Source organism: Lepus europaeus, chromosome 1, assembly GCF_033115175.1.
Source record: "Lepus europaeus isolate LE1 chromosome 1, mLepTim1.pri, whole genome shotgun sequence".
Taxonomy (NCBI): Eukaryota; Metazoa; Chordata; class Mammalia; order Lagomorpha; family Leporidae; genus Lepus; species Lepus europaeus.
In genome coordinates, this window is record NC_084827.1 from 68,475,140 (window position 1) to 68,486,541 (window position 11,402).

Here is an 11,402-nt window from a genome sequence, read left to right on the forward strand (position 1 = left end):
CTACACCAGGTCTTTTTTGGTTTCGTTAGCATGAAATATCTTTTTTCATTCTTTTACCTTCAGTCTGGGTGAATCTTTGTTGGTGAGATGTGTTTCTTGTAGGTAGCAATTAGAAAGCTTTTTTTTTTTGATAGGTAGAGAGAGAGACAGAGAGAGAGAGAGAGAGAGAGAGAGAGAGAAAGGTCTTCATTCCATTGGTTTACCCCCCCTCAAATGGTTGCCCCGGCGGGTGCACTGTGCCTATCTGAAGCCAAGAGCCAGGTGCTTCCTCCTGGTCTCCCATGCAGGTGCAGGGCCCAAGCACTTGGGCCATCTTCCACTGCCTTCCCGGGCCACAGCAGAGAGCTGGACTGGAAGAGGAGCAACTGGGACAGAATCCTGAGCCCCGACCTGGACTAGAATCCGGGGTGCCAGCACTGCAGGTGGAGGATTAGCCTAGTGAGCCAAGGTGCCAGCCGAAAGCTTTGTTTTTTAATTCATTCATCCAGTCTGTTTCTTTTAACTGGAGTGTTAAGGCCATTTACCTTCAATATGGCTATTGATAAGCAATGAATTTGTCATGCTGTTTTTCCATAAATAGTCATACTTTTTACTTTAGATTTTTTTTTTTTGACAGGCAGAGTGGACAGAGAGAGACAGAGAGAAAGGTCTTCCTTTGCCGTTGGTTCACCCTCCAATGGCCGCCGCGGTAGCGCGCTGCGGCCGGCGCACCGCGCTGATCTGATGGCAGGAGCCAGGTGCTTCTCCTGGTCTCCCATGGGGTGCAGGGCCCAATAGATTTTGTTTTTACTTATACTGGGAGCTCCTTTCTTCACCCTCTTCTGTAGTGATGACCATGTTTTTGTGTTTCTGTGTGCAGCATATCATTAAACATCTTCTGCAGGGCTGGATGGGTGGTGACAAATTCTCAGTTTCTGTTTTCATGGAAGATCTTTATTTTACCTTCATTCATTCATGAGAGCTTTCCAGAGTATAGTATTATTAGTTGGCATTTATTTTATCTTAAGATTTAGAATATATGTTTCCATTCTCTCCTAGCCTCTAGAGTTTCTGATGAGAAGTCTGCTGTGAGTCTAAGTTGAGATCCTCTGAAAGTAATCTGGCATATCTCCCGCGCACATTTTAGAATCTTTTCTTTATGTTTTACTGTGAAGAGTTTGATTACAATATCATATGGTGAAGATTTTTTCTGGTCATGTCTATTTGGAATTCTATGTGCTTCCTGTATTTCAATGCCTCTTCTCCAAATTGGGAAAATTTTCCATTATTTTGATAAAAAGGCTTTCTAATATTTTCTCTCTTCCCATGCCTTCAGGAACTGCTAGAACTCATATGTTGGATCATTTGATAGTGTCCTATAGATTACCAATGGTGTTTTTTTAGTTTTCTGATTTCTTCGTCTTGTGTTTTGTCTGGCTGTATAATTTCCTGTGCTTGTTTTCTAAGTCATATATTCTTTCTTCTGCTTCACTGATTCTCTTGTAAAGGCTTTCCACTATATTTCTTATTTGTTCTACTTCATTCTTCATTTCCAAGATTTTGTTTTGATTTCTCTTTAGGATTTCAATTTTGTGGGAGAAATTTCTTTTCATTTCATGTGTGGATTTCATCAGTTCATGCATTGCTTATTATAACTTCTAAGTAATATTATGGCCAGTTTTTTGAATTCGATTTCTGGCATTTCTTCAATTTCATCATCTTCACAATCTGGTATTGAGGTATTGTATTCTTTTGGGGATGTCATGTTGTCTTCCTAGTTCTTGTTGCTTGGATTGGTGAATTTGATTTTCATCATTTGTTTTGGATACTCGTTGGTTTCTTGGTTTCTTCTTCGATTTTTTTGCTGTGACAGCTTTTATCTTTGGAATATGTTTGATTGGATTACTGGAGTGTCTGCTTTCAGGAAATAACTGGAAGTGGTGGGTGAGAGTGGCCAGGGAGCTCTGTTCAGTGCTCCAGGGTGAAAGGTGTCTGAGGTGACACACCCAGATTTGGCATGGTAAATCTCCTTTTTATTTTTTAATCAGAGGGGAGGTTTCTTCTTGTCTGTTGGTGTAGACTCACCTGAGCCTCTCTCCTCAAAGGAGACCAGTGCCTGGGTGCTAGCCCCAATGATTATATTATTCATTTGCTCTTCCACAAGGACCATACAAAGGATCTGTGTAGTCCTCAGTATAAGCTCAGATTCCCCAGCAATATCTCGCCAGATAACCAAGGAGCCCTAATAGTGTGTAGACTCCCACAGTGACTTCCCAATGTCCTAGTCACATGGAGTCCTCCCAAATAGCCTCAATGTTTTCACAGTCTTAGCACAAAGCCTCCCAGAGTCACAAGTACCCAGACCCAGTCTGTTTTCCCTACCAGATCCAGGAGTCTCTCCTTTTCTCATTGCTGGGCTTGGACAGGAGCTGTCAAAGCTGTTAAGTATGTCCAAAATGGCTCCTTCTCTCTGTCAGGTTGTTACAGGGCACCTTTGCAAGATGATCGGGGAGAGTGAAAATGTGTCCGCTCTTTTTTTTAAAGATATATTTTTTTTATTTGGAAGGCAGAGTTAGAGAGAGGCAGAGACAGAAAAAGAGAGAGAGGTCTTCCATCTGCTGGTTTACTCCCCAGATGGCCACAATGGCTGGAGCTATGCCAATCCAAAGCCAGGAGGCAGGAAGTTCTTCCTGGTCTCCCACATGAGTGCAGGAGAGCAAGGTCTTGGGGCTATCTTCTACTGTTTTCCCAGGCCATAGCTGAGAGCTGGATAGGAAGTGGAATAGCTGGGATTCAAACTGGCACACATATGGCATGCTGACACTGCAGGGGGTGGCTTTACCCACTATGCTACACTGCAGGCACATCCCTCTGTTTGTTTCCTCCTCTAGTTCAGCTGTTACACTGTCCCCCATGTGGTTCAAAGCCAGTTTCCCAGTTTCCCTGAAAGCTCTTGCTGTAGTTTTTTTGCCAGTGGCTTGGGCTACTGCAACCAAAGCTGGTGTGAAGCTATCAGCTGGTGGGGTTATAAGTTATACCCGTTCTTCACTTCCACTTAGGTTCACTGTGTTCCTCCAGTTTACATAGTTACCTCTTCTATTTTCTCCCTAAATCTGCCCTGAGACTGCTCTCTGCATTTTTTTAAATATATCTTCTCCTGGACTAGAGCAGCAAGCTTCCTCCCTACTCTGCCATCTTAATCCAATCCAGGATACAATTTTAAAACCAGTTATGAATTTTATAAATATTTCTCCTTGCTTGTGGCTTATAATTACATTTTTCCAACAATCTTCTTTGAAGAGAATAAGTTTAATATTACATTAATAATCCAACTTACTGTTTTTCATTGATTTGTCCATTCTGGTACTTAAAAAGTTTAGTGCAATGCAAAGTCACAGATTTTTTTCTTACAATAAATTTTTGATTACTATAGTTTTGGCTCTATAAGTGTTTAATACATTTTAAAGTTAAATTTTTAATGTAGCATGAAGTAGCTTTTGAGGAGATTCTTTGTTTTTCTTTCACTTATGAATATCTAATTATCCAACACTATTCATTGAAAAGATGATAGTCTTTCCCCACTGAGATAGTTTAAGATCTTTGTCAAACATCCATCGACCTTATTGGTATATGTCTATATCTGGGTACTGATAATCTTCTCTGTACCACTAATATTCGTATATGCCAATGTCTTACTTGTATTTGGTTAATGCAGTATCATAGTAAATGTTGCAATTAGTTGGTGTGTGTCCTCTGGCTTTATTCTTTCTTTTCATAATTGCTTTGCACCTTTATAATAATAAAAATAACAAATACTTAACTGCTAAAGATTTTATTGGATACATTGTTTACATTTGTTCATTTAGTTCTCACAACGCCCTTATCAAATAGATAAATTATTCCCATTTTTCAAATGAAGTATTTGAGACTTCAAGAGGTTGTTAAATTGACTAAGATCACGTTTATTTGGTAATTAGTATGTCCAGAGTTTGAATACAAGTCTGGATATCTAGAGGATAAGTAGTCATGTAGTAGCTGTATTTAATCTAATTGTTAATTTTCCCAAATTATTCATCCATCATTAGACTGTCAGCATAGGAACAGTACTTTATCTCATATTTTGTAGAAGCTAAGTGAATATTTTGATTGACTAATTATCCTACAATATGTAGAACAGGGCGCCATGCCCAGATATGAGACCTTTGGATTGAATTAGTTTGGAGGAGGTGCCCTGTTCTGATGTTTTGGGATAGAATCAGACCACCTCAATATTGCCATTCTTCTGCAGTCCTTGACACTCCGAAACCTGGGCTGCGATGGGAGGCTTTGAAGCAGAGCTGAAAGGGCAGTAATGAAACTTAATGCTAATAAAGTCCTGGGCCAGGGGCGTTTTTGCCCTAGCAGAGTGTGATCTATATTTTCAGTAGCCTCCAATGCCCTTTTCAGCAATCTCTTTACAGCTCATTGGTGGGTAATAAGTCTTGACCAGTATTGGTCTTTGACATAGGTAGTAAAATACAATCTAAAAAGCACCCAATGGAGTATAAAAGTCAGCATCAGGACAGTGCAGATGATTTCTGATGTAATATCTTTCCCATCTTGGGTCACCAGGTACAAGGTCCAGGGGCAGGCATTCTTGTTCACCAAGCTACATTATTAGTTGAAAAAATCAGATTCTATTTCCTGGGTATGGAAGCTTACAAATAACCCTTTTTATAAAGTGAGATTTTTAGTAATCATATGCAAAATAAATAAAATTATTCAATTCTTGTTCACAATGGCAATTTATAGATAGTTTTGAAATTAACAGAAGGAAATTGACACAGATGATGATGGATTGGGAAAAATATAATTTAAAGAGATACCAAGCTACCTTGGATGTTAGGCTAAGGACTGAAGAACAAGGAGGGAGCATAGTACTGCTCTACAAATATATGGAACAGTCCTTTTAGTTTGTTGAATAGTCTCCTTTCAAAATTCATGTACACCTGGAACTTCAGCATATGAATTTATTTGGATATAGTCTTTGAAGATATAATTAGTTAAGATGAAGGTGAGCCCACAAAGACACACACAGGGAAGAAGGCCATGTGAAGACTGAAACAGAGATTGGAGTGACAGTTAAAAGCTATAAGGAATGATTGCTGGGATTGCAGATGAATGATTGCAGAAATTAGGAAGAAGAAAGAAATATTCTTCCCTCCAGGCTTGAGAGGGAGCATGGCCCTGCTGACACCTGTATTTTAGCCTTCTATCATTCAGAACTGTGATGTAAGAAGTTTCTTTTTTTTTAATGCTATCCAGTGTATAGTAATTTAGTTTGACAGCCTGAGAAGTTAATACAGTTTTAAAATAGAAATGCAAGAACTTTCTCTAATATTCTAAATTTAAGGACAAGAGAAGAAAAGGAAGATTCTTAGTCAACTTGGTAAAATAGACTCGTGGAGGAATGAAATGAGCTGCCTCCTGAAGATGTGAAGTAAAGATTGTCCATCTACACGGAATGTGGTAGCAAAACAATCCATACAGCTGGTTGGATTTTGGAATGGATGGGCTTACAGAATATTTCTAGTATAAACATTTTATGATATATGTATAGTCTCCTTAAGTTTACTTTCAAAAGTATAAACTACAATTTTCCAAACCTAATTATATAATTATCAGAAATTCTTGACTAGATAACTATATTAGTCTGGAGTTCCCTGATATAAGCAAGAAAACAATTTTCCTTCTTTGGAGAAGCATATAAAATTACCTAACTGTGACCAGCCAGTTCTTTTGCAAAAAAGTAAAGAAAGATACCCTATATCCTTATAAAGAAAACCTTTTGTCTAGAATTTATGTGGTTCTTTTTTTTGTTTGTTTTTACATGTTTCTATGAAAGAGTATGTAAAAATTGTCCCACTCCCATTAAATGAGACATGAATGTTGTGATTATATTATTATTGACCCTACTTGTGATGGATTTAATATTGACCTTAATTTTTACCCCTGTCTGTATCTAAATCCTTAGCTAAGTATCTTTGGGATTTCTTCCTGAGTAAGTCAAGTGAATGTGATCTTAAGGTTGTGACATATTTTAATCAATAAGACTTTAGCATATTGATATTAGAAGAGACCTGAAACACCATATGCTTGGATGGATGGGTGTCCACTTGTGTTTCTGATTCTTTGTTGAGAAGGACAAGAATTGGCTTTATTTATCTAATGTTCCAAGGAGGAACAGATAAGTACATCTCAGCATGGAGCCTAGACTGATTGAGCCCAACTGGGCCACAACAATACCAGACAATATATATATATGTACAATGAGAGTAAATGGTGATTCTTTTATGCCATACAGTTTTGTTTTCATTTTTAAAAATATTTTAAAATTTTAATTTTTAACAATTTTAACATTTTGTCATATTTATTTCATACATAAATATTGTATACGTACACATATGTAGTATTTTTTAAAACAAAATTTTCTTATCACAAAATGTGGGATTTATGGCAATTTTAAAGTGGAGAAGAGGGTATATTGTCATGGATGTGGTATAATTTAAATGCCTTGTTTGCAAATACTTTTCTCATTTCATTTTCTCTTCACCTTATTTTTTCTTTTGCTGGGCAGAGGCTTCCATTTGCCTATTTTTGCTCTTATTGCCTATGTCTTAAGGGTCTTAACCAAAACATCTTTGCCTACACAAATGTCTTTCAGAATTTCCTCTGTTTAACTCTAGTAGTTTGATAGTTTCAGGTCTTAAGTTTAGATCTTTGATCTATTTTGAGTTGACTTTTAGACTTTTAGTTGACTTTTAGTCAATTTTTATATAGTTGACTTTTAGGTATAAGGTCAGGGCTCTTGTTTTGAACTTCTACATGTGGAAATTCAGTTTTCCCTACATTGTTTGTTGATGAGACTGTCCTTTCTCTATGGAATGATTACCTGGCAAGGCAGACTTCATCAAAATACTGAGAAAATAAGCTGGATGTTATCATGATTCCATTATCATCTCTTTCCCCCACAAACACATAGTAGAGGGGATAAGACTTCATTTTCCTGCCTTACCTCACTTGAACTCAAATGCCCATAGACAGCTTAGTTGTGGTCTGTAGTACAAACTTTCTATTCACTTCAAATATGTTTTGCCCTGGTAGTTGTCTGATTGATATCCTTTCTCACTTCCTCCTTGTTATGAAAATCTCAACACAATCTGGAGGTGACAATATACCAACTAATTCCCTTGTGATTCAGTTCTGTAAAAGAGCTAACTTTTGATCAGAGAAATGAAAGCCATCTGTTGAAGACAGATGAATAGAACAATAGCAGAAGCCTGATTCTCTGATGGCTTTGTGAATTTTGACCTCTTGTTTCATGAATGACAGTCTGGTTATGTTATTGTTGTTAAGTTTCTGTTACATTCAGGTATGCACACTTAACTAACAGAATTTGATGTTACATAGGAGTCAAAATGTTATGTAAGTCAGACTTGGAAAGACAAATATTCTCTTTCATATATGAAGGCTTTTAAAAAGTGGATTTGAATGTAGAACAGTGTTTACTAGGGACTGGGAGGTAGAGGGAAGTCAAAGAACGAGCACTGGAACATGGAACACAGATAGAAAGGATCAGGTCTGTGGTTCTACAGCACTATGGGACAACCACAGTTTAAAATGGACTATTCCATATTTTATGAGTAAACAGAAGAGAGAACCTCGAGTTTTGAAACATTACATAGTGATAAGGAGATGGCAACATTGGTTACTTTAATTTGATCAGTGTACATGGTATATGTGTATTGGAAACACATTGTTCTACAAATTTGTATAATTATTACATGTTAATCAATAATTTAAAAATTGAGATTGCAATGCTCACTACTCTGATTTGATCATTACATATTACATGCATGTTTCAAATTATCTACCATATCCTATAAATATATATGTATAATTAAAATAATAATTATACTAAAGAAAAAAAGCAGAGTGTGGGATATACATGGGGTGAATTGGCTAGGTAATATTTGGGTGGTGAGTAACACAGACATTGGAAACTGGTGACCTTTTTTATGGACATATTTTATTTTGTGTTATCTTAGCCCTTTCTGCATATTCAATGGACAGTTTTTAATTGAAATTTATTCAATTCACTTAATTGACATTTATTTTAATTAACTTTCAAAAAATTATACATATTAATGGAATACCATGTCATATTTTGATGCATGCATATGAGGAATTTTCAGTAAGTTCATGGACAATGTGTGTTATTAAAATGTCCTCAGGTTAAAAGAGAACACTTAGGTAAGATTTTGGCCACACATAGCATACAATTTATTATATTTTATATAAAACCAGACTTGACTATGTCTAACTCTTGTGGCTACACCTGAGCTTTGAACTCAGCCAGTAAGAAGAAAATTACAAGAGCTCTGAAGCCCAGAGAATGGAGTGAGTCACATTTTTTTTTCTGATTCCTGTCTTAAATGTCATATTGGAGTTTGATATACTAGAAGTTTCCTTCTCAGAGTTTAGAACCAGCACAACGGAATGGAATCTTGTTGGATTAACTAAGCACATACTAGAGTCTTCTTTATCCCTGTCCAACAGGGCTATCTTTTTTATTAAGTGTGAGGGTACTTGTTGTTATCTGATTACTTCCACCATTGAACAGTATGATATGTAGGAAACAGAAGCTAGTCTGTTAATCATATAGATCAGGAGACACAAGGAGACACATCCTATTCAGATAGAGAAGAATACACATCATCCAGAGATCTGGAATTTGGATAGGATTAAGCAGAGGAATGAGACTTTAGGATCATCTCTTTTGGCAGGGTATGTGTTTATTCAGAGACAGACTATGTCAGACATCACTACTTTTTAACCCAATATTTAGATTTTTATTTCTTGCCAAAACTTCCCTAAGTTTTGGAGATAGTGAAAGACCAGTTTAAAATGGAAAATTTGCTGCTTCAGTTTCGCTTGCAGTTGTGTATGACCCTATACCCCTTTAAAGCCTCTAAGATGGGCTAACTGGGTGGAGATTCCCAGAGAGCTATTATTTTCTTCAGAAAAATGAGCACCCTGGTTGTCACACACATTTCACTTTCCACCCATATCCCGAATGCCCCTCCTGGAACACAAGTGCAACCACTTGTCAGGTTAGAAATACAAACTCCTAAATGATTAAGAAATTTATGTCAGCGTTCTTTTATGTGGCAGTTAAAGTTTATTATCCTGAGAGAAGCATATTATAGATATTCAGACAAAAACCAATTCGACACAAGGAAAATTTAAATACCTCTTAGCAATGTCATTTTTAGGGAATAATGAAACAGTAGAAAATAAAACAAAAACAATACACAGCCCCTTCCAACTAATATCCCTGTTGAGATGTTCTGAATAGCCACAGGTTGCTGTAAAAGGATTTGAGTAAGATATCCTTCAAGGCTAGGATTGAAGTCTCCACATTTTGCCTGGTCACACAACCAGTCTCTTATTTGCTGAGTCCTGCCCAGAAGTCATGTCTTCCAATGCAGAGAAAGGAAATGGCCTCCAGGCTGCAGTTCAGAGCCATTCCAAATCGACTGGTCTTCCCTCATTACCCAGTATGTGGGGCATGTCTGAATTGGATCCAAAGGCCAGAGAAGGGGCTTTCTTTCTGGAGGGAGCAAACCAGATAGCCATACAAATCAGACAGCATTATCAGCACAATATGAAAAAGAATATGCCTGCATTCTGGATTTTAGAAACCCAAAGGCTTTAACATATAGCAGACTCAGCCTACAATTCCAGATCTCATCCTAATCTTTTTAAGCCTTTTCTAGGGGTACATGGCTGATAACAAATTGTGATGACTGATCTTCTGGTATAGACAAAACATTTTGGGCAGTTTCATTGTTAGAAAATCTCCGAAGGGCTTTTTCTATGGGGCAAGCTACAAACCATTGCTTTCTGCAAACCTATAAAAGACAAGTTCCGGCATCTATGACAAATGACAGAATGGGAACTCTCATAGAAAAAGTGCTCTCACTCATGAAATGCTTCCATAGAAACTCATAGGAACCAGTGTAACTGGCTGGAGTTGTGGCTGGCAATTCTTGCTTTTCAAAGGGTACCCTAGAAAACAAGTAAAGATTCAAGTAAAGGCAAATCAAATTTCACAGATGAGGATGCTTATATAGTTTGCTGAAATGGGCCTTCAGCAAACCATTGCTCTCCTGACTTCCCTAGATGGGACAGCTGTGTGGAGGCTGATATGATGTCACATACTCTTATGTTCTTATATGTCTCTTAATACTGTTTGATTTCACAGGACAAATGAAAGCATGGTTATTCTGACAGCTCCATCACTTTTATTCACTACATTAAAAAGATGTATCAGATATGCTTCCATGATTCTTAATTTGCATTCAAATAAATTTGGCATTTTCTGTAAACAGAAAATGGACTGGCACTGAAACTTGGAGGTGTGGTAAAGGCTAGGAGTCAAAATCTTACATATATTTTCACATGTTAGAGCACCTAGATGATGTAACCAACACACAACTCCTTTAGCTTTTCAGGCTACATGAAAACCAATCACTGTGGGTTGGTCTGCAAGTCTATCTCATCTATTAAATGATAGGAGATACTCTATTCACCAAATCAAGGAAAAGTTCCATTCACTAGATTGAATTTATACAAATTATGTAAATTAAGTAAAACTTCTCAAGTTCAACAAATGTGAGAAATAAGAGGAATGGACCTCCACCTGCTTGGCTATTTCTTGTCCATTAAAGGAGTTCTAAGATTCTGCAACATATATCAGTGTTCCAAAAATTATGATTTAGAAACTACTGATTTAACTATACTCCCATTTTACTGAGGAAGCAGCTGAGGTACACAGATACACAACATTTTGTTTGTGCCTATAACTATTTCAGGTACATATTGTCTGTCAGTAAAAACACTGTGTGCTTTTAAGAACCATATGGCTTTATTAGTAAGTGCTTTTGTTCGAGCAGTGAAGAGGCCTGAAGAGGAAGAAAGAGAATTAGTTAACTTGTTAGAAGCAGCTCATCAGGAAAGAAGGGGGCATTATTTGGGACTGGGAAGGAATCTGGGGCATTAGTGTTTTTGAGCAGAAATAGTGTGATATCCTGGTATACTAGGAAATGGGACATCAGCATGGAGCTCTGGTAGCCAGCAGGAGACAGCATTGTGACACCACTCTTGTGTCAGTCCAGAGCATCAGGACCTGACAGATAGTGGAACAAGCTGGGAACAGAATTCCCAAAGAACAGAAAGGGCACTCATGATGCCAAGACTTAAGAACTGGAGCCCTTTCTATTTCATCTAAATGCCTGGGTGCATATATAAGCTAAGAGGTGATAACTCCCAAAATGACAGAGATAAAACTTTCTTCAATCATGACTAGAGAGATTTCATGG